At 43.6% G+C, this 24128-nt stretch overlaps 1 protein-coding gene across 1 annotated transcript in view; it reads left to right on the forward strand.

The window, feature by feature from the left end:
• TBX1 (T-box 1) overlaps nucleotides 1–24128 on the forward strand; it is a 157730-nt gene that overhangs the window by 25747 nt on the left and 107855 nt on the right. Inside the window, exon 2 of the mRNA XM_021413346.1 lies at nucleotides 14998–15285. The gene's annotated coding sequence lies outside the window, so the exon portion shown is untranslated. The remainder of the gene's footprint in view (nucleotides 1–14997; nucleotides 15286–24128) is intronic.

Raw genomic sequence — 24128 nt, forward strand, 5'->3', positions numbered from 1 at the left:
TCACCACCCCCTCTCCCGCAAAGACCCCTGGGGAGTGCACCTCCTCCCCTCCCCCTCAGAGGGCCACACCAAAAAAGGCAGTTTACAGTAACCGGGGAATTAACCCTTGAACTGCCCGTACCTTACATGATGTAATGATGTGGAATACCGACAACAAAAAAAATCACAAAACCATAACAGGCACTGCCCCAGAGAGACTGAGTGGAGCAAGGGCAGAGAGAGGGAAGGAAGCTGCCCGCACAGCTAATTGAAAGCGCATCTTCCCGTCAGTCATGGGGCTTGCCCATCAATCATTCTGGCACCAACAGGATCTGACATCAGTGGGGAATTAAATAAACTCCTCTCTCTTTAGGGACCTGCTGATGGAAACCTGTAGGGGGGAAGTGAGCAGAGGAGAGCAGGAAGTGTGTGCATGGGGGAGGAACAGTCTCGGCGGTCCCCTGGGATGCTGCAAGTCTGTGTCTTTCCTCTTTCTCACACCAAGCCAAAGGGATTTTTCAGTGAGTCCCCAAAAAGGTGAATTTAAAGCTGGAAACAGGCCGAGCTCACCTCAGTTTAAATAAATAAACTTCAATAACAGTATCCTATTGTGAGTGCCCTGAAAACTGAGTGATGCTCTGTGCAGCTGAAAAGCTGTTTTCACCCTTGGGTGCTGGACTGGAGTAACTGAGAGATGAACCTGCACCAGAGTGGTGAAGAACACTGGGGACAAAAGTGGATTAAAGCAAAGGGCTAGAAAGCAAGACCTTGGATTCTATTCCTGTGGTGGATCTGTATCTACAGTAAATTAGGAGGTGATGGGATGAAATGGGACACTGCAGATGGGATCAGGCTGAACTCAGAGGTTCAGTGCAGGCACAGCAGCTTGCTTCTCCGCTGGCCTGGCTATCACCAGTCGGTTGGCTGAGCAGATATGTGTCTCTGTGTGCACGTGTGCTTGTGCAGAGGGCTGCAGAGCAGCTGGAAACCATTCGGGCACTGACAAGTCCCCTGATGGACCTCTACTGACATGGAGCGGCTTTGGTTTCAGGAAATCCAAAGGGAACCTGTCACTAATTAGACACACAGCTAATTAACGAGAAGCAAACAAAGAGCAGCAGCTTGTGTTTTGGGAAAGCTCAGCCTTAGTAGCCAAGGATGTCTGTTCCTCCCTTTCAAACCATTTCAAAAACAAACAAAGCGGGGGAGACTTGCATTTCAAAGCAACGCAAACACAGCCAGCCTCAGAAAGCCTTCCCGAAGGGATGCCCGAGAGTGGGATTTAGCAGTGAAAGGAAAAAGGGCACTCCAGGTCTAATGAGACCTTCTCTGTCTCTAGACTAGGGCCCTCTGAATCCCCAGTGTGCATCTCTTACCCATTAGCTTTTAATTTGTCTTTCTCCAAATAAATACTCCTGTTAAAATTTTGGGTGGGTGGACGAGGAAGACAGGCAGGTGTGGAGACGTGAGCTGCCATCTTGTGCTTTGCTGCTGCCCAAGTCTTACAGGTGTGTGGCATTTCAATTTAAATAAAAATTGTATACTTTTTAAATTGCAATTTTATGATGTTTAATTATGGTAGGGTGGGCTTCAAGGATAAGCGAGTAACATAAATAAGTAAAAATTATCTAGGCCATGTAAACAGGTGCCGCAGAGTGGATCAGGTTCTGGCTGAGTGCTAATATCTTTAATGAGGGAAGTGTGCTTTCAGGACAGGAGGAATCCAAAGCTGTAATCCCAGCTACGAGTCCTCCTCTGACCCTGAGGGAGCTTGCTTAGGGCCTGATCCTCCAGTGAGCCCCGTCCGTGTCCCAAGTCCTGCCCTGTACAATCATTTTTTACTGCCTTCAAATACACCAGTGCTTGCAGGATTTGCTAGCTGAGGTTTGCAAAGTGCTTTGGACATCAAACATACTAAGAATGCCAAGTTATGTGATGTTTGCTGTATTTCCTAGAGCCACACATGTAATTAAGGGAGAAACTCAGCTTTCAAAAATCAAGGCAGTTTCTAGCCCTTCTCATCTCAGAAAAAAAAATCTGGAAAACAGAACTCAGGGCTCAGAAATCAAAAGGCAAATTTAAAAGAAAATAACAACTCACCAAATTATGCAATTTTAATAACAATGTCATGGTTTGGGGGACTGAATCATGAAATTGAGTGCTTGGGTTTGATACTATACGAATGTGCTTTTAAAAATGCATTATTAAGCTTCCTGTACATTCAATATTCAAATTATTAGCTTTATTACCACTGTCTACTGAGACAGCGTTTGTCCTCAGCTCAGCCTATCAGCAAATCTAGCTATTTTGTTCTTACTTCTTGGAGGAAGGACAGTATTCCAGGTTAGAGGAAAGGCTGGGAGCGGTGAGTTCAGCCCGGTGCTGTCAGGGGCTTGCTGTGGTCCTGCTGGGATCAGAGTTGCCAGACTGCAGAGTGGAGCAAAGAGTACCTCCCTGCTTCCATGGGATGCTGTGGTGTTTAGCTCATGAGTATTTTTAAAGCATTCAACTCCTGGACCAGCAAGAATGATCAGAGTGCCTGGCATTGCACTGCAACAGTAGATCACCAAATGCATTCTCAGTAGATTTTTTTTTCCAGCATTCATCTGGCTTTGCTCTTTTATGGCCTGACTTGAAACTGGCTTATACTCTGCTATCAGCATGGGTGTTTATTGCTGTCAGCGGGCCTGTTCAAAGAACCAGCAAAGCCAAAGGATTCCTTCTGATATTATTTTGGCTCAGATCTCAAATATGTATCAGATTAAAAAAAAATAAAATCAATGGCTTCGGGTTACAATGAGTAAGGAGCATAGCAACTTCTCCAGACACATACTGATTTTGCTGTGCCTCCTCCTCGTTACTATCCTGAGGTTCCATGAAAGCTACTGGAGGCAAATACATGTACCACTTCGTCAAGAAAACATTGTGTGACGCTTTGATTTCTCCTTCTAGGATGCTACTTAGCTCTTTTTTTTTTTTTAATTACTGAGACATTGCAAAAACCCTTAAGGTACACAGCAAAATAAGAAGATAATGAGAATTTCCTACCCAGCCACTTCTTACTGGTAGAGGGCTGTTTCAGACAGCGTCGGGTTTCTTTAGCCTGCTCAGAGCTTCAAAATACGCCCTTGATTTCAGCCCACAGGAACGTGGGCTTGTGCTGCTTTATTGTCTAATGGATCTTTCACTTGATCTCCTCATGCAAACACACTGAGCATATGCTTGGGTCACTTAGAGAAAACTGAACCCCACTTATGTTCTTAGAGCGTAATCCCTTAATATTGATTATTGTGTTGCACAGGAGCAACAGGTAACTAAATCCATGTGGATTCAGCCTGGCAGCTGATCGTCCCACGCGCGCCGTTCAGCTGGTGAGCTGTTTGCAGGGCAGGGGCTGCTTGGCCTAATTGCTTACCGCTGATGTATGAAACACATTAATATGTTGGAATAGAAGCACCAGATTACAGCAGTTCATATTAAGTGAACAGATGCAATGGAAAATTGTGCTATGGAGTGCAAGCCTCTTTGGATTTATCTTGTAGGCAGCTCATGTTTATCACTTGCCAGCTCACGCTAGACCAGAGTGAGGTAACCTTTCAGCCAGGGCCCGAGGAAAGTATTTTGTGAAATAAAGGCAAGCAATTAATTATAAAATTTAAGGGGGCTGATCTAATTGTTTCTAAAAACAGATTTCTACTGACCAGAGAAACTCTTGGATTACATTTCATGTGTGCTTAGGGCCGTGCGTTCCATCTCCTGGCATCTGTCCTGGCTCAATGGAAGTCACATTCTTCTCTGTCACTTTTGATTATGCAATATAAATTTGTAATTGAAGTGATTTGCATGGAATACAGTATGTCCTTGAGCTGGAAGACAGCTAGGAGTCTCAAGAACTGTTGCAGCTTGAGGCTGATTTCTAAATATAAAGTAGCCTGAGCTGATCTGTAATGTTTGAATGCCTCCTTGGTTCAGTTGAATGAGTGCTCAAATGCTGGAGTTGTAAATCACAGGAAAATGGACTAATGGGAACCCTTACAAACACTGGAGTCAAGATAAGTGACTGATGTGGTCAAGACTTGGAGACTGATTTCTATGAAGGAGTATCGTGCAGGTAGAAGGGGAGGAAAAGCCAGCTGGCTTTCTACTCTGCCTCCAAATATAGCAAGCGCAGATTCTGCGCCCAGACGGGTAGAGCTGCACATACAATACTGCTCATGCAATCACCATGCACCAGAGTATGAAGGTGCAATCCAGGATAGTTATGGGATGTATGTCCCTTAAAAGCACTGTATCATGTTACTGCCAACAAAAAAAGAAAAAAGAAAAAAAAGAGAGAGATGCTCACTGCTCAGCTTCATCTTACATGAAGCACTTCTCTAGTGTTTGAAAATTAAGAGTATTTCTGTTACAAGAGTCCCACATGCACCCTTTAAATGAGCATGCAATTTCTAAAAGCTGTGTTCCCAGCAAATTAACACAAATTATTTTGGCACTTTCATTTCTCAGCTAGACATTACGGGACAGAATTTTTCGCAGCATTTTTATCTGGAATTATTCTGGCATGAATTTCAAAACTGAATACATCGATATCTGTAGGCTATCTCTAGGATCTGATCTAAGAGGCATCTTCACACTTACCCTAAATGGCTGGAGACTGTACGTGCCGTTAGCTCATTTAAGACCTACATGTTTGTAAAAGACTTGCACTTGCAGGTCACTAAGGATCCCTTACAAGCTACAGAAAAAATGACCTTGGATGTAATGCCAAGTGCTGCTGAGAATCACTATAACATTTAGACAGCAGGAAAATCTCTATTCTTCTGGGGCAAAAGCCTTCTTTGCCTGGATTTAGAGAGAGAAATTGTTCCACTTTTGACTATTTCCCATGCAGAGCAAACAGGGGCAAACATTCTGTTAGACTGTTCCCCATTTGAGACATTTTCAAGATAAATGTACACTGCCAGTTTTGCAAATGGAAAATTTGCATATCTCTTTCTCCTTGCCTCTTTCAAGCTTCAGCAGATGTGATCAGACCTGGAGATCTGGTGTCTGTGTAACCTGGTTTACATGGGAGCAGCTCCATCCCTGGACATTTGAAAACTTATTTCTCAAGCTGCAGTCATATTTAGAAGCTGCTTTTTACAGTTTGGCTCCACTGTCCCCAAATATTGTTTTTCATACTGCATTCCAACAGCCATAGTTGGGGACACAGATTACAGGGATTACAGTGGGACATTTAGAACATGAATGAGTTGGAGCCAGATGGAAACAGAATACAGGAGGTGGATTTTCTCCTGAAGAGGTGCTAATAATTCCCAGTAAATATCACAGTGAAGGACAGTTAGGTTGGTTTTGGATGACAAATAGCTTTGCATGAGAAGAATCTCTCTTCAGTCACAGGTTAACATTCAGGAGGCTTTTTTGCTCTCTGTTGAAGGTCTGCTTTCATGTTCAGTTTGCTGCTTCGGAAGCGTATTTGCAAATGTATGCTTTCCAAAGACAGGCCTCCTAGACACAGAGTGAATTCCATGTGATTCCCAGAGACTACACAGTTCAAATCCCAAACAGGGCAAGCAGAGCTCCCAGGAGTGGCTGGCAGCACAGTACATGAACAACCCTCTTGTGTGTTGGGATAACCTCCTTGCAATGAATCCCACACTGCCTCCAAATTGCACTCCACTGCACCTTTGTGCCATGCCAGCTTGCCGGTGAGAGAACAGGACAATCTCACCTGGATGAGAGCACAGTCCTGGACCAATTACTCCCTGCTGACATCACTTCTTGCTTCTGAGCTCACGGATCACAGCCCTGCTTCCAGGTGAGCACTTTCCTCCCTGCCTTGATGCTCAAGCTTTCAAAACATTTCCTGTTGGCTGTGACATCTCTTGCTACGTACATCTCATACTGTGGCTGCAACATTGCTGAGTTTTATCCCTGAATGCTTATGTTATTCTCTTACACTCATCAGCACTGTTCTGCCTTACTGCCTGCTTTCAGTGTACTGCCCAGCCCTAGGAGTTACCAACAGATCAAAGCTATAGCAGTCACCAAACGCTGAGGCAGAAGATTTTGTCTGTTGTTGCATCAAGATCTTCATTCAAAGCCTCACAACTGAAAATCTTGATTCACCAGTGCAACCAGTTCAGCAGTGCACTTGGACAAGTACTTAGCTTTGACATTGTCCTCAGAGGGCCTTAATTACACGTCAAAACAAATTTCTACATCTATGCCTAAGGATGGCACCAAATGACTGTACCACATGCTCCAGTGCAATGGACAGTTGGCTTTACTAGATGGGAAGGAATGGGAAAACTGTGAAGCTTTTAATAACCTTTAATCATTAGCAGAGTGGGGAAAGGAAGAACACTTGCATGATATATACATTAGCTTAAGGAAAAACTTATGAATTGATTAGATTCTTTGTAACAGAATGATAGCTCGGTTTGTTGCTGGAACTCCGATGTTTCCCAAGCAACCTCTGTGGCAGCAAACACAGCAGAACTGCTGTCAGGTGTGAGAATGCACACAGTCTGGATGAGTTCAGGTATGCAGAATTTCCTATGAAAGTATTCACCATGAACAATGTCAAGGAGACTAGAACACCAAGGATTCTTGTGCTTTTCTTGAAATGCTATAGAATCATAGAATGGTTTGGGTTGGAAGGGACCTTTAAGACCATCTCATTCCAACCCCCTGTTGTAGGCAGGGACACCTCCCTCTAAGACCAGGATGCTCACAACCCCACCCAGCCTGGCCTTGAGTGCTTCCAGGGAGGGGGCATCCACAACCTCGCTGGGCAACCTGTGCCAGTGTCTCACCATCCTCACAGTAAAGAATTTCTTCCTAATATCTGGTCTAAATCTCCCCTCTTCCAGCTTAAAGCCATTTCCCCTCATCCTGTCGCTACATGCCATTATAAGAAGTCCCTCCCCTAAGACTGAGATCAGAAAAACCAAACACTCAAGTGGGTACTGCTGCCCACTGTGCTTTAAGTATGGAAAACACTCCCAGCTGTAGCTTGTTTATTTTCCTTTCTGACTTTGTTTTTTTTCTGCTGAAAAAATTAACCAAAGCTCACAACACTTGATAAGGGAGAAAGAGGCAGTGTTTATCCTTGCATGAGGTGCAAAGATGAGGAAGCTTTTCCTCAACTACTGCATTGCTTTAGATTCAACTATTTTTCTTCCCTATTATTTTTTTCCTAGCACATGTTGTACACGTCTGCAGGACAGATGAGCTACCTCCCCTTTGGCACGTGGACAGCAGGCTGCAAGCCATGCGGGTGCTTTTGCTGTACTTTAGGTGTAGCTCTTGAGTGCCTGATGCAGGAGGAGTCATTTCACCATACTTCTTAGTTTCTTCCTGCAGTGAGACCACACCACACCAGTGATGCCTGAGGATGGTGATAACTTCAGAGTCTTTGTTTGAAACACTGAAATTCACTTCGGGGTGCCCTCCTCCCGCTGCTAGTTGGCTCTGAGATAGCTGTAGCAGATGCTAGCCCAAGAGATGTATCTAACGTTGCAGGTCTTTTTACCCTGTGTTATTCCACAACTTCCCTGTGTATTGCTAAACAGCTGTCATGGACTTCCCAATTGAAAAATGGTCATTTACGGAGAACTTGCCAGAACTTGCATTTTGCCTTCTGAAGTACCATGAATGTCAGGCTACCCTCTAGTGTTTTCATCCAGAATATCAGGGCATATGGGATGCAAGGGATATGTTTCTTCTTCCTCAGTATCTGCTGTGTGGCAGAAACTGCTCCAAGAGCTTCACAGAAGTAAACCTCCTCTTTTCTTATAGTTCAGCTGCTTTCCTTCAGAGAATGAAAGGCTGCAGCCAGACATAATTCAAAGTACCTCCTCTTTTTGGTCAGCCTCACCATTTTGACCAGCCCACTGCAGTTATATGTATGCTCCAGGGATATCTAGATGATCTGCTAGATTTGTTAACGTAAGATGAATGTTAACTGCTTGTGTGTTCACTGTGGTGTCCTGGTGATTTCTAGATCTTCAAAATACCTGATGATCCTTTGTGCTGTATTAGCAGTTAGGAGCCCCAAAATTTCACTGTCCTGCAGCTAAATAAACACATTACAACCTACACGTGAGGTACAGCGTGTGCTTCACCCGTGCACAGTGCAAGCACTTATGGAAATCATCTGTTTGCTCTTTTCTCTGAGAGGATACTTTGAATTTGCTCAGTGTTATTCATTTCTAAAGCTAAAGGCAGGTTGTTTGCTTGTCTTTACCAGAAAAGAATCTCACTTTATACCTGTATGTTTTTCTAAATCACCTACATCCTTATTAATTTTTCAAGGCGGTGTGATGATTACGCGACAAGGAAGATTTCCACTTCTGATGCAGAAGGCTTTTTGCCAATTTTTTAAAGCCTTTAGAGAAATTTTTTTGCAGGGGCTTGGTAAGAAAATGTTCTTTATTGTTTCAACATGTCTTGGGACAAATAGAAACTGGTCCTGAGGCAAGATGGTATTCAGAATTAAATTAATTCTCTTAAATATGTTATTCCAAGATACTGGTGATATTGATGTGTTTTCCAGAGCATGCATGGTAATGCTGGCTGCATCTCCATTTTAATTGATATTGCCTTACTCAATTGACTAAAAATGACAGTAGACAATTTTCCCCTTGATTTTATTCCTTTCAGACAGTAGTCTGTAGATAATATATTCCATATACTTGGTATTGATTCTGCTGATTATATGTTGTAAGCTTGGAGTCACCCATACGGCAGTATGTTGTTAGTTACTGAGTGCAGCGCATTAATCCTGAGTGACCAGGCACAGTGGTGCTTGATTTTACCAGCTTCTGGGAAGAGGTGAGCACCTTGCTGAATGCCAGGAGGTCGGCGGCAGAAGGAGATTGCAGGACACACAGCTGGTTGCAAGCAGCCTGTTCCCTGCACTGCACACCCTCCAGTGAAGGTACAGAGAAGCACCTGGGGCTTAGCACCATTTGCCAGTTAATCTGTGCTGCATGTGTGCAGCTGGGATTCCTCAAAAGCACGAAGTGCTGAAGAACCCCAGGCTCTGCCAGTGTGAGAGAGAGAAAAACACAGCGATAGCGGAGAAGCGAAAAGAGGCATCTGGAAAAACAAGAAGAAAGGCTGGGAAGTTTCCAGGAGGCAGCTCCAGGCTTGCTAACATGTATTCTCCAGTGTGCCAAATAGCTCTGTAGAAGTCTATGGTTGAGGCAAGGGCTGCTAACAGATATGGCTTGTGGCTCTATTCACCTGCGATGCACAAACGTGGTACGAGGTGTCGCTTTGTAAATTGAATTACAGGACTAGGAAGGTTTGTTTGTTGTGCATTGCCAAGTCACAGCTTTTCCCTTTCTTTGCCTAGAGCAGGAAACTGTTCTGTGGGGACAATGCAAGTCATCTACAGGGGTGCTGGCCACCATGAAGTGCTGAATCCTGACCAAACTGTGGGTGAAAATCTGTAGGATGAAGTGATGGGGAGGACAGGATTAGCTGTGTGAGTTTAGTGAACTGTGTCTAGAGGGACACAGTTCTCTGGATGGGCATTTGCAGATTGATGGAGCAAGATAAACATCGGTGAAGATGAATAACGATGCCACACAAGGCGCAGGAAAAATTCTTCCAGAAAGATGAGCTGTAAGAAGAACACTGATAATTAATGTCAGAAATACAGTCTCTTCCAGCCCTGTAGGTATCTGGCAATAAAAATGTATTGATTAGCTGACATTCTTGCTAACAGATGCTAACAAAGGCAGCCTGTACTAGGCTGATTTTTATACTGAATCATGGCTTGTAGATTGGAAACTACTCTCAAAGGCTCATATTCATGTGGGCCCTGTTCATGTTTCTCCAGCTGAACTTCTCTTTCCTGGAAAGGCAGATGGGGGGGTCACATTTCCCTCTTTTGCCACTCTGAAACTGTGGTCTGTTCTCTTCTCAGCAAAACTCTGGCTCTGCACTTCCCATTCTAGCTCTTCTCTCTTTATTGGCCTTTGTGGAATATACAAGCTTGTGTGTCAAAGGAGAGTCTTTTCCTTGTACTTCCTATTTGAACTGTTAATGCTCAGTTACACTCAGGTACAGTAAACCACACTGACCTAATACATGGTCACATCACATAGCAGAATGGAGAGCAAGCAGCTCAGGCAGTGAAGACCTCCATGATCTGTGCCATCAAGGACAGCACAGCAATTGCCCTGTGTACTGTGCTTTGGCTTAAAGTCACTGCAGGCAAGAAACATGTGTCCGCTGTCCTTGCTGTGTGCCCCACACATCCCTGTGCCTTGAGAAAAGCAGACTGCTTCTCTGGGCACAGCTGGGGCTTTAGGGAAGAATCAGAGAGGAAAAGTGAAGATGAGTATTGTAGGAGTCAGATTCTTTGAAAATGATTCATAGAAAATGAGGAACTTGCTATTGAGAAACATTTTCCTGACCAAATTCTGAAGTCTGCAGCCAAATTCTGCAGCAGTTCTTCAAATTAAATCCCCACTGAAGTCAACTAGTCTTTATTCTATCAAAGGGTATAGAATTGGTTCACTCTGATTCATGGCAGCAGAAGTCCTTAATCCCCGGCTGCTCAGCTGATATTAATGCTAGTCTTTCATTTACATTCAATAACATTTTGACTTTAATTCCTCTGAGGGATCTGTCTCTTAGATGCCTGAAATAAAAGCCCAATCTCTGTGTCATGTGGGCTTCTGGTGTTTTGTGGGCTTGATGAGAAAAGCAGTTCTTTATGGAGAGACAAATCAAAGCTGCTTTCTTACCAGGTGTAGATGAATTGGATGGGTAGAGAAAAGTGGCTTTTTAATGCAGAGGTGTGTGTTAGCTTAAACAAACAAACAAGAAAAAGAACAACTAAATCTGGGCATGAATTATTACCTGCTTCAGATTTCAGTGTGTCACATTTTGAATTGAGCTGAAGTACTATGGCTTTTTTAAATTGCATTTGAACAAAAGTAAATACAAAGAGAAAGAAACCAGGACAGCAAAAGCCTGCAGGAAATTCCTCTACTGTAAACAAAGTCACGTTATGATTGATGTGAATGTACAGCCCCTTGTAAACATGTCTGTTTACTTGCAGGAAACCAGAAAGAACCCACATTGGGTTCTGCTGATTTTATCTAGCTTTACTTAAATGCTTTTGGCTTCCAGTAGTCACTCCCGAGGGAGCGCAGGAGTGGTGGCTGCACCCTGGAAAACTCCAGCCCGCTGTGCTTTAAAATCTGTGCCAAATACTTTAGATGGAGAGAGCTGCATGGGAAATATTGATAATAGTGTTTTGTGGCAATCCTGAACCTCAGCGTGAAAGCTTATTAATAGCGTCTGTGAAGCATTAATCCTTTGCAAAGGAGCTCTAGTTTTCAGTGCACCTAATGAGGGAATTTTATGCCTATGAAAATGCAGTGATAGCCCAGATCCTGCACCATGAGGCTTCCCTAGGCTCCCACCAAAGATTCCTTGTTCTAAGATTGTCAGTGCTTCTGAGGCACACGAGTTTTGCTTTGATGGAAAATGCTGTAATTATGTGCGGGACACTTTGTTTTTATTTAAAGATTTGGTCAAGTCTGAAAGTGAAATCCTGGAGGTGCTGCAGTCTGTGGGAAGCTGCTCATAGCCTCCAGTGAGGCTCTATGTCATGGCGAGCAAATCTGGACTTTTATAATGGTTATTTCACAGAAACGATGAGGAGTTATGCGTTGTTCCTGTTGAAGAAGTGACACATGGCTACTACAGAGGAGCTCAGCGTTACAGAAACAAGATTAATTTACTTGGATGATTGTTTGGTTATGATTTAGAGATCCCCATTGCCAGCTGGTTGTAATCTGCCTCCCAGAAGTAAGCCCATTTCAGGCTTCCTCCCCAAACTCCTGTTCTGTCTGCACATGGGCAGAGCTCTCACTGTTTTGCAAGGTTTTTTTAAACTCAAATGAGAATGTTGAGATACTTTCAATTCTGCATACATTTACCACTAGCAAAAGGTATTAATATCTACAGATCTATTCCTATGGGATTGTTCACAAAAATGTGTCTCAGTTCTGCGGAACGCTTTGCCATAGATGGTTATACAGAAGGAAAACAAGGAGGACAATATTTTTTCAATTTGTACACGTCAACATGGAATTTAAAAGAAGATTTTCAGATACTGTAGGCCAAGAATTTTTTGTGCCATGAAGGATCTAACAATATATATTTGCATGACAACACCTGTGCCTTTTACATGAGTCATTTACATGGGTGGAAGTGTTCACAGGCAGTGTTTGTCACTGAGCCATTACGACGTTGTGCTACAGCTCAAGAATCAGGGCATGAAATTGGGCTTCTGAGTTGTTCTCTTCTGAGCTGAGTAAAATTTCGAAGATGAAGTTGGCCAAGGGGGTTTGAGATAACAACAGGCAGAGCATGAGCTTTGTCTGGGCCCCGTACTTAAGCATATGTTCAATTTAAAAATGGTCCCCCTAGCCTGGACAACCAGTAAATCACATTTGCCGATTCATTACAGACCTCTGCTATATTCCTCCTTCCTTGTCTCCTTTCTGACTGAAAAGTTTCATCTATTTAGTTTCACCTTACATTAAAGCTGTATTCTTTTCATCCTTATTGCATTTGCTGTGTGTTTCGTGGATTTCTTCTATCTTTTTAAAGGGAAATAACAGCACGGGAGGCAGCGGTCAAGGCACACACTGTGCACAGTGAAGTTTTCTATTCTGTTCTCTGTTCATTTCCTGATGATTTCTACCATGATAGTTGTTTGGTTTTTTTTGGTCAAGGACAAGTGCAGTGAGTTGATGTTTTCAGCAGACTATCTACCTTGACTCGCCAGTTGAGAAAACAGTCCTAATGGGTTCTATTTAGGTATAAATATGTTTATGGACTGAGTTTAGATACATACAAAACTGGCTTAAAGTTGCAGCTTTGTAGGGAAAGTCCAAAGCCTGAATACCGGCTCTGAGATGTCTACCAGGCTCTAAAGCCACAACAGCCATTCCTGGTTCCCTTCAGGGTAATGCCAGCCATGAAATTCTGGCGCTGCTGAAGTGGAAGATATCAGTAAGAGTAGGGAGCCGAAAGTAAAAGAGGAATTTGAGCTAAATACAGGGAAAATTATTCACACCACAGTTAATATAAACAGATGGACACAGAAGCTGATTAACTAGCTGTCTAGAAGCTCATAGAGATTTCCCTGCTGAGACGTCAGTCTAACTAAAATCAAGGTCTGTAGATGCAAGGTGAACTTGCTCTTAGTGCTGAGACATATCCAGGTCCTCTGAGCAGTAGCACTTTGGTTCTGTGGCAGTGCTGCTTCAGAGGCAGCATCCTCGCTTAATTAGTCAGAAGTACACTGTTTTCTGAGTTGCTGACGACCCATTTACATATTTAATCATGTGCTTTTTTGGTTTGTTAAGCTGTAGAGGACATAACAGCAGAGAATTTATGCCAGACTGAGAGCAAACATTGCCTCATGTGGGTGGTTTTATACCTTGGAGGCCAATCCTTCAACTTTCTGACTTATTTTCCCCCTTCTTTATTTCTGATGAGAAAACAACCCAGAAGGATGTAAATCATGGTGCAACTCCTTCCACCCCATATAAAAGTGAGAAACAGGAGCAAAAGGGGCTACCACATGTACGCAAAGAGCGCGAAAAGGAGAGACAGCAGAATGAATTTCTCCTTAAAAGAATTGACACAGAGACTGGGAACATGTTTATAAAACCCTAACTGAGAGTAGAGGAGGGTTTGTGTCTTTGTTTTTTTAAAGTGCAAAATCAGGGATGGTTTATTGGACTCATGGGATTGGACAGTGTGTGGAAGGCCACCCATCTGGAAACCAGCTGATCACTGCTGAAACTTTCTTCCCAGGCTCTGGCGCTTCTCTGACAGGGTGCTAGGGTTTTATGAGAGGCTGACAGCAAGCCTTTTACAGACCATAACTCCTTGTCTCAACAAAACTTTCTATAAATTAGCTGGAGAAAGGACCTGAGGGGATTGTCCCAATCTGGCTTGGGGTCTCAGTTCCAAAGTCAGCAATTTTAATGGAATAATCTGAGGTTTCAAATCAATTGTGTCTGGAAACAACCTTTATGGGAAATAGATGAGTGGGAGGTAGAAGGCAGTAAAAGGGAGGCAAGGAGTGAGAAATTATTTCTGGGTGGTGAGAATGTAGACCATATAAGTCTCTTTTCCCCAAAGACTTTCCAGGGTCTATAATCAGTCCATGGTTCCTCAGGAGTTCGTATTTCCTTCAAGCCTAAGGCAGCTTCCATATAGAACTTAGGTTGCTCTCTGAGTGTTCAGAATCTTTTAAGCATTTAAAAACTTAAGTTTGGATATGATCTTCGTAATGTCTTCATATCTTCATGATAGCCTGAATCTAATACACCTTGAAACACTCTGTTCCCATCTGAAAGGTGTGGCCAAAACTCTTTCTTATCCAAAAGCCTGTTTGATGCCAGGCTTGTATTCCACAGTGTCTTCAAAGCAAATGGGTAGTTTTAGGATGGAAAAGGATTCTCTTGTGTTATACATTGTACCCAGCTGAGAGCTGTGTCCTGTCCTGTTGTCTCTGCATGGAATATGGAATCAGTAGGGAGATATGACAAAAGACAAGGCAACAGAGGTTCTGCTTTTCCAAATAAATAAAATGAAAGTTAAGAGCAAAGTAAAACTTTAATAAATGTTAAACATTTTGTTCATGAATTTAAGTAAATATTTTGATGTAGACAAGTAGATGCTCTATCAAATGTCCAAGCAGTGCTTCCAGGTAAGTAGATGTGACACTTTCTAATTCTAACTGTATATGCATATTTGTTTTGGAAATTTTGAAAATATCAATGAAATAGGAAAACAACAACAACAAAAACAGTATTGTATAATTTCCTGTTAAAAAAGATTATGGAGCAATTTGCTTGGATTGAAGGTGAGAATTACCATAGCAAATTTCTGTGGTGTTCATTTGTGTTTTACAGTAAGCTGGATATGGTTCAAACAAATCTCATGATCTTGATCTTTGCTTTCCAGGGTGGCTGACTGCCTGAGCCAAGTAGTTGAGGAAGAGGATGGAAGCCACTTGGATGACTTTTCCTTTGGAGGGAGGAGGACTTCTCTATCTAATCGGGAAAATGTTACTTGCAATCATGGACAACTGCAAGAAGCACTTCTAAGCAGGAGGACAGGAGAGGAACCAGAATCTTGCCTGGATTTTAATAGCAGTTAATGGTCGTGTCTTGTCTGAAAGAGAGCAGATCACCAAAGCACGATGAGCAGGAGAGCACTTTCTCATCCCTCCATAGCAGAAGACAACACCAGGTAGGCTCCAGAAGGGTTTTGATGGGGACTCAGACGGAATATGCCTTTGGAGCTGTCTGTGAACTCTGTACTTTGCTCAGTCCTTTCGTATTGTTTATGGTTTAAAGCCTGGTTTATGGCATAGTGAGGCCATAAGATTTTGTGACATCTGGATGTGCTAATGCTCAGGTTTGGCTTGGTATGGTTTGAAGTTGGTTTTGTTGCTGGTCACAACAGTAATGTCCATTTTGCTCTTAGCTGGAATGAGTGTTACTTGTGCATTCAAATGCTGCTGGAACAGCAATAATTAGCTATTAGCAGGTTTAAAATAAGGTTTGGCTTACATAAGAACGTAGACAAAAACATATCTAGAGCATAAATCAGAAGGGCAATATCTCCATTTGGTATTATCCTCCTATGATCTTTTGGGCATTAGTAGGTGAATGTGCCTTTTGTGTGTGTAAGGGCACAGGGCTCTGTGCCTGTGCTCACTCTTCCACAAGATGTAGCCAGGGAAAAGCAAGGATAGTAACTGAGCGCGGGATTTTCGAGATGCAGAAATTGCAGAAATGTGAATGTGGAGTAAATTTTGTAAGCTACTTGCAGGAACACTTGAGGACTTTCAAAATGTCAGAGAAAATACACACTTCGAGTGTGTGAAATGCCTTGGCAGAAAGCTTAGCACAAAACTCCGGAAAACAAAACAAAACTTTCCCCAACTTCCACCAGTAGGAGCTGTTACTGCGGCTGCCAGTTTGCCTTGGTTCAGAAATCACCCATTGTTGGTTGAAAGTTAAAGGGAACTCTTTATGATCTCAAAATGTATTACATGTGAAAACACTGAAATATACTTTTAATTTAAAACAAAACTGTTGAGAATTGGTTCTTTTGCTGTTTGTTCATGTGCAAAGAACTCAGCTTTCTCCTGCTGTGGCTAGTTTTATAATTTTGACTGTGGCTGGTTCAACTCCTATTTAATCCAGTGGAAAACTGCTGGCCGAAGGTGGATTGCACTCCTCTGGTGCCCTGCAGGAATTTGTGGTGATAAACCAAAGCAGAACAAAGATAACAGCCTCAGACTGTAAATTCATTGGGGCAGGGACTCTTGTTTGTATGCATGATATAGTGTTGAAGACAATTGTCGACACTTCAGAAATAATGAATAATGCCTGCGTGAGGAGGAAATCTCTGCTCTCAGCTCTAGGTGTTTCTGCCGCTAAGTGCTGAAAGCAAAACACAGAGCCCTGAACTTTGAGGACTTGGCAGGTGAGAAGAAGGAAAAATCTGTTAACTTCTCATTTAAATTTAAGTTTAATCTGCTTTCGTTGGGTCTGGTTGAAATATTTGAGCTTTTAATTTAATGTTGTTGGGTTTGGGGAAACTTCTTGGATGCATGGCTTGAAAAATGTCTTACATACGTGGCAAGGTTTTGATTTCATTTATATTTTCATCTGTTTTCCATTACAAACCAGACTAATTGCAGTAAAATTCTCTGTGGCAAAAAAAAGTGCTAGGGGAAGTGTGAATCTGGAAGTTTTCTCACTTTTACAGTAACTGTAAAAACAGTCAGCAAATGGGTTTTTAAATGATGTGTTATGGGAGAGAGCAAAGATTGGATGTCTTCACAGTAGCAGGATTTCACTGACACTATCAGGTTTTCAAAGCTGTCAAATTTAATCTATTCTTATACATAGAAAAGCTACTTTGCACACTTGAATTGCATTTATTCCTATTTTAGAGACTTTAAGATTCTAGCACAAGTTGACATGCCACTGATGTTTGAAGTGCCCATGTAACCATCCGCATTTTGTTCTTAAACAGCTGACTTGACAGGTATGCTTGTGAGAGAAAACTACTTTCTTAAAAAACACACAGAAGAACGAAAGACATTTCCAGGGGATTTAAGCAGGGCTTATGGAAGAGGAATGAGGAGTCCCTTGGCACGGCCTTCCTGCGTGCTGTGTCCAAGAGGGTTTCCCCATGCACGCTGTTGGCTGGGCTCCTTGCCTGGGCACTGCTGTACGAGCTTGGTGCTACAGTGTGCACATTCCCCTCACGCCCCTCTCCCTAACTGCTTGTGCTATAAACCTGGTCACTGAATGAGTCTGACTTTAAAACAAAGCTCTATAACAGTGCTCTGAGAACAGGATGAGGCAGTGAAAGGCAAGGATATCTTTGCTGCCACACTCAGCGAGCTGTGAGCTGATGGCCTTGGTAGTTAGTGCTGGTCTTGGATCCACAATTGTTGCCATTTTTATGCTATTTCAGGCAGCATCTTAATGGGCAGCCCAGGGATTTTGAGCTGTCATGACATGAAATGTATTTGAATGTCATTTGTGAAATGACATGAAATGGCATGAAATGTATCCAATACGAAAACACTGGGTTTATATTTGGGCCTTATTTTGCTATTTGTTTGGGGACTTTTCTTTGTTTTGTTGTTGTTGTTAGAGAAATATCTGAATCCGTTTTTCCATGAGGAAGATAAGAAACTGAAAGACAAATAAGAACCTGATAATTTTGTAGGAAAGGTCTTCAGCTGTCAGCTGTCACCAGGCACAGGTTTGGTGGTGTATGCACATACAGAATTCTGGCTTGGGGTTAAATGTCACATGGTTTGTATGGGTATTTAGGACAGCGAGCTGGGCTGTGGTCCTGCTGCTTCCTTCAGGCACAGCAGAAGGTAAAACCTCTGGTGACTGTGACAAGGGAAACACAGCTGTGATATAGATCAGTTCTCTCTTTTAGAAAAGCTGGGATCTGCCTAACTTTTTTTCAAGGTCTGTCTGCGTAATTTCTATGCATTGATCAGCGCAATATTTAGAACCCGTACCCCCAAAGAACAGAATTCTGACTCCCTGTTTCCACTGGAATTATTTATTCTATACAATTTTTAATGCATGCAAATCTGTGTTTGGGAATCACCATGTGGACACTGGCTCCTGTGCACTTCATGCTTATCTGCTGATGATAGACTATTGTTGTGCATGTGTTGACAATCATTTGTGTAGCTGTTGAGAGAAGCAGGAAGGAAATTGAAACACCAAGTGAATTTCAAAGTCGTTATCACCATGTGGAAGAGGGACAGTTGTCAATTGAAATGTGACAGAATTGGCAGGGCTGGATCTTGCGACTTGGTGCTTTTGAAACACCAGGCAAGGAGCAAACAAGCAGTTAAAGGGAGACACTGAGAAGCGGGCTGTCACATTTGCTCTGTTCAGGCTGGCTTGGGATCCGAGCTTCCAGTCCCACAACTGGTATTGCTGTGTGTGTGCTTTATTGCATGTATACAAACATGCCGCTCTTTCTGCAGTGTCTCAGTTTCTGGGGTTGGTTGAGCCTCCAATCTGCATGTTAAAAATTACTGATCCTTATGCAGATGAAACTTGGGCCAGAATTGTGAAGTTTGAATGCATCTGTAGACATTTCCAAGATTTGTCATTCTGTAATTATGAGGTTTCGGTCTGGGCCTGTCACTAACTGTAGTTGAACAAAAAAAACCTCCTCACTGTAAACTTCCTTTCTCAATAGAATAAAAAAAAAAACCCAAAGCATATAAACCACAAAAGTTATCTCCAGGTCACCTGGCCAGTTATTACCAGGATGAAATGCTTCACCATGGGCTCTGGGTCTTGCATGTCTTGGACTTAAGCTGTGCTAGAAAAAGGTACTGTTTCTGGTACTATTTCCTATATCCTCAAGGACAGAGCCTCACCTATTGCTTGGTGTTGCATCCTTCTTCCCCCAGAGAGTTAGTCTTCATACAATAAAGAATAATGCTAGTTTGGCAGTTAACAAGATCAGCTGATCAAGTCCTTTCTGCATCCCGTCTGTGATGCCACACTGTACTGGAATGTGCAGAGGGAGCCAAGAAACAGTTATGGGAGAGTAGAATTGCAGCATTTGTTCTGGAGATGGGCAGAAGCAAAGAAAATGCATACAAAGTGACGTTTTATACATGTGTAATGATAAATCAGAATACTTTTTAGGTACATTATGTGTTTGATTACATAAAAAGTCCTTGTGCTCCCTTTCCTGCCCTTGCTTTTTTGGTTGAGTGTTATTCTTGCTCCCGAGATGAGGGATGTAGATGGGGTGTTGTATTTTGAAGCCTTCTTCAGAGCTGATCAGGCTGATCGGCTTCTTTTTCATTTCCAGCTCCCCAAGAGCTGCTTGTTACTAGTTTCGAAATCTCCCACTGACTGCAGGTCCTGCACAGACAGGAGCTCTGCTCAGCAACATGCTCTTCCTGCTCCATACCTTCTCCTGGGGCTCCACTTATCTGTAGAGAGGATGTGGCACATTTTCTTCTTTCCACCCTCCTGGGGAGAACTGCTTGTGGTTGAGACGATTTGCAACTGTGGTGTTTTGTGGTTACCTTATTGCTTCCTCCTATAATCCTACATGCTCTGGTGCACAGAGTATATAATAGCAACCTCAGTTTGACTCTGCTATGACTAATTTCCTCTAAGACCATGTAGACTGTTCGCATCCTTCTGGTAGGAGGAGTGGTTAGGATTGACTACAGACCTTAGTGCAGGCTTCTGAAATATAGGCTTTGCTTCATGACAGAGCAGGTGCATGAGACCAGACATCTTTCAGATAAAAGTATTAGAACAGCTCAGCTGTGCCAAGCACTGGCCTGCACAGACATCTCCACATACCCTGGCTTGCAAAGACAGTCAGTCTCCACTTCTGGATTCTAACTTGCCATCAGAAATTTCCAAAGAGACCTTCTATTTAGGATAGTCATCACACTGGCCTTTCTCACCACTGCAAAGGCTGGTCCTCAGATGGCATCCCGAAAACCACTGGTGATTGAAGCCTGAACAAGCCATGGTCTTCCATGCTGCAGGTCCAGTAACCTCTTCAGGCTGTTGTAGTGTACCTGGCTGTAGTGACATTAGCAGTGACTTAAAGTCGATGAACACGCACTGGTACCATTTCAGTTGTATCTGCTGTAACCTGTTTGTACTAGTCAACTGCAGAAGTTAACCTGTGTACATAGGACCCACTGTATGGAGTGAGTTGTGCTTTCCGCAGCCTGTCTTGGTGGAAGGAGAATGGCAGCCAGGCTTACTGCCCTCCTGCTTCACTGCAATAATCCCCCACTGACAAATGCAACTACGAAGTTCACTTCTGCATGCAGAGTTTTTTGAGCAGCCAAGAGTACGTTCCCCTTCAGCAGCCCAGCCAGAATCAGAATTCTTCCTCTCCCACTGGCAGATTGAGACTTTTTTCCTCTGCATCAAAGTGCTGCTCTGATTTACTGCAGCTCTTCCTCAAGCACATCTGGAGGTCAGAAGGCTGCAGACATTAGCCTATAATGGAAGACCTTGAGGTCATTTGTAACCAATACGAACAAACCTGGGTACTGTGCAGTGCAGTTGGGAGTAAATAAACCTGTTCCCTGCTATGCTTTATAAAACCTCACTAATGTGACACAGAGGAGGACAGAAGAATAATGGATGGTTCTCGTCAGAAGAAATATAGCATCCAGTGACTTGGGAAGCGTGTGTGTTTATCTGTTATTCTTGTGGGATGCTACCTGACGGTGCAGCTGGGCTCGCTGGGGAGTTTCTGGTGGCCTCAGTGGAGAGTGAGGGCTGCATTGCTCAAGCAGTTTCCTCAGCCTACCTTGCTTCATCCTTGTTATTTACTATTTATAATGGAAACTTAAAATAACTCAAATGATAAGATTACTTTCTAGTACAAAGAGCGCTATAAATATCCTGTACTATAGTAATGTTGGTCTGTATTGGAAGGTCTGCAGTCAATCCATAATCAGTACAAATTTACCCAGGCTAGGTTAGTTGTCATAAAATTGCTGATGGTCTTTGCTCCAGTAGCATTTGGAAACCACCAGCTGCAGTGACTGTTGATAGAAGGAATTAAAGTTGTGCATCTCCTGCAGGCAGAAGTCCTGGTGGTGGTAACTGAAGGACAGAGCACCATGTCCAGTGAAGCACACGCAGACAGTATGCCCTGCTCTAAGTGCAAACAAAGAGACTAATCCTAAAGGCAACGAAATTTTCTGCATTTCAGTGCAGTAAATCCCACTAAAACCCATGGCAGGGCTCTCAGAGGCTGACTGCACTTGGCAGCTGCACTCTGTTAGCCCTGAGCACGGCTGAGCAGCTGTGGTCTAGGCTGGCCACAGAGCTGTGCATTTGAATAGCAGGTCTGAGAGCTGGCCACTCGTGCAAGAGCCAAGAGCAGACAGGGGGAAGTACCTAGCGCAGGGAGAAGAAGAGTTCGAATGCGGGTGGAGCTACCATTAGCAATACTGGTTAGAGATGGCACTCTGAAAGCTTGCACTTGGTGGTGCCACTGTGTCCCTCTGTTAATTATGAGACAACATGTCCTGGTGTGCCCCATCTCGCCATGAGCTGCTCTCTACAGCTGATCTTCTACAACAGTCATGACACTGGCAGTGCCTGTGAGCCGCTCAAGGTGAGAAATTCAGTAGTGTGGTGCCACAGTGAGAAGAGCAACTGCTATCCTGGGTGCATCTCGAAAGCCATTCCTAGCAGTGCTATGGAAGTGTCACTGACATCTAGGAGACCTGGGAAATCCCACCTTTACTGTTGTGTTCAGTGGTGGTTGAACCATACTCCAAAGAAGTCGGTTTAGACTGCAGTTGGTAAAGAGAAGGGCTTCTAAGATGATCAGAAAGATGTTGCATTTGGCTTTTTTCAGCTGGCAGAATAAATGCATAGAGGGGGGACTGTGGCTGTGCTCTGTGCTGGTACACTGGGGGTAAATCTGCCAAGGAGGCAGATGATGTTTTCACACTACAGAAGGATGCTTTGTATTTTAGTTAAATCTTCTTAAGGACACGTAAGTGCTGAACAGTCCCTTCCATGGTCTGTTCTCTTCCTCCCTGGTACTTCTTTACAAATCTGGCATTACTTCTGCTCAATTACACTCCCTTCTGCAGAAAATTTACAGAACTGGGTTAGGTGGGATGCCATCTCCTGTCATGGAATCTCCAATGGGCTCTGTGTTGTGTATGTAATTGAGATAGCAGTCCAAAAATACTGTGAAAATGTAAGTGGCTCACTTGGACTTTTACATCTGAAAATGGATGTTGAAAATATGGGAAATGGCCTTTTTGCAACTTACACCTGAAAACAATGGCCATGCTAGCACCTCCATTGATCCAATAATACCATAACAGAACCTGTCATCACGTGGTACTCAGACCTGCTCATGTCTATTCCAGCTTCATTACTGGAAATTAGGTCTGTTTATAATGCTTTGAGTACTCCACACAATTCAAGTCCTGAGGAGAAAGACAAGCTTAACAGGCTGAGTGTTTGTTTGCCTGCATTTATCACCATCAGCAAAGGAAACAATTTTCATGAACGGATGGAGAAGGAGATCCTGGCTGCTGGCAATGGTGGTGGCTGTGCCACGTGTGCCCCGCAGACCGCTCCGCACTTGAGACCTGCCCTGCGGCACGGAGGTGATGACAATAGGCCTCTCAGATAAACAGAATAACTGAATAAAGCGTGATGAAAGCCAGCAGCAGGTGAACTGCTAAGAACAAACCCTGCATGCCCATCATGCCACCTGCGAGGCAGGCTGAGCTGTGGCTGGGCAAAGCTTATCGCTTAGGTTAACACATGGTCCTTTCTCCCTCTCCTGCTCCAACACCGTCCTTCCCAACTTTCAACAACTGTTTGATTACTTCTGTGATACAGCCAGAGAGAAAAAATGATCAGCTGCTCCCCTTCCTCTTTCACAACAAAGCAGAGGAAGCGGCTCACGCAGGCTTTGCCCAGCAGCCAGGTGCTGCTGGGTGGCTGGCCACTGCTCTTCAAGAAGGTAAATATTGGGCTAGAGATTATTCAGAGCAGCCCACATGAGAACCCAGCACTCTAGCATGCATTTGCCTGTCTCCTGCTGAACCAGCCCTTCCTTACTGGTACATCTTCAGCAGGAATTGGCTCAAGTCTCAGGTAAATGTTTGGCTCTGTTAGCTGGAAAGATGGTGAACACAATGGTGATGTACTGTGTCTTTTGCTTCAGCCTGCTAAAGGCAGCTGCATTAGGAAGTGAGTAGAAAATCCAGCTGTGGTGCCCTGTGTGCCAAAGACCAAAGTGTCACGAGGAAGGTGCTCGCTCCAGAGTCTCTGGAGCATATTCCTCTTCTGCCACATGCTGCCACTTGCTTTCTTCTTTACCATTTCTAGCAAGAGAGAGAAACTTTGAATGGATTCCCTGTGGGAATACACTTCCTAACACGCCTCCTGCATAACAGGCCAACAGCTCCTGGCAGTAGAGGCACTGGGCTCCAGGAGAAGGTCTTCCCTGAGGTGAGAGCAGTGATTCTTAGGGATAAGATGGCAAATATTGGCGGGATTTGTGTCACGTAGTCTGCTCATGGGACAACAGCAGTAACTGTACTTTCTGTCACTGGTTTTCACCATCTGTTATGGAAAGACAATCCTCTGGATTATGAAGAGTTGTGCAAGAAAGGTCTAGCAAATATTAGTATTATTATGAGAAGTATTGAGCCCTTTCTGTGTCATCTGTACCAGACTCCAGCTGACATAGCCAGCACAAAGAGCTGGCAGGGTAGATGGAGAAGGAAGTGGTGAGACGAGGAGTAAAGGCACAGAGAGACGAAGTAGTATTGTTGTGGTCATGCAGCATGGCAGAGCTGGGTCAGAGCTGGGTCTTGCAGGCCCCAGCTCACTGCTCTGCCCAGTGCAGCAGGCAGCTCGCACACTCTGTTCTTCATCAAACACATCCACTCTTGGGAAATATGTTGCTGTTTTAACAGCTGCAAACTTTGCACAGGATAGATTCATATTCTGTGAAGCTTTCTTCCAGCATCTTAGCAGGAAAATCAAGGT

This window comes from Numida meleagris, chromosome 14 (assembly GCF_002078875.1).
Source record: "Numida meleagris isolate 19003 breed g44 Domestic line chromosome 14, NumMel1.0, whole genome shotgun sequence".
NCBI classification, from domain to species: Eukaryota; Metazoa; Chordata; class Aves; order Galliformes; family Numididae; genus Numida; species Numida meleagris.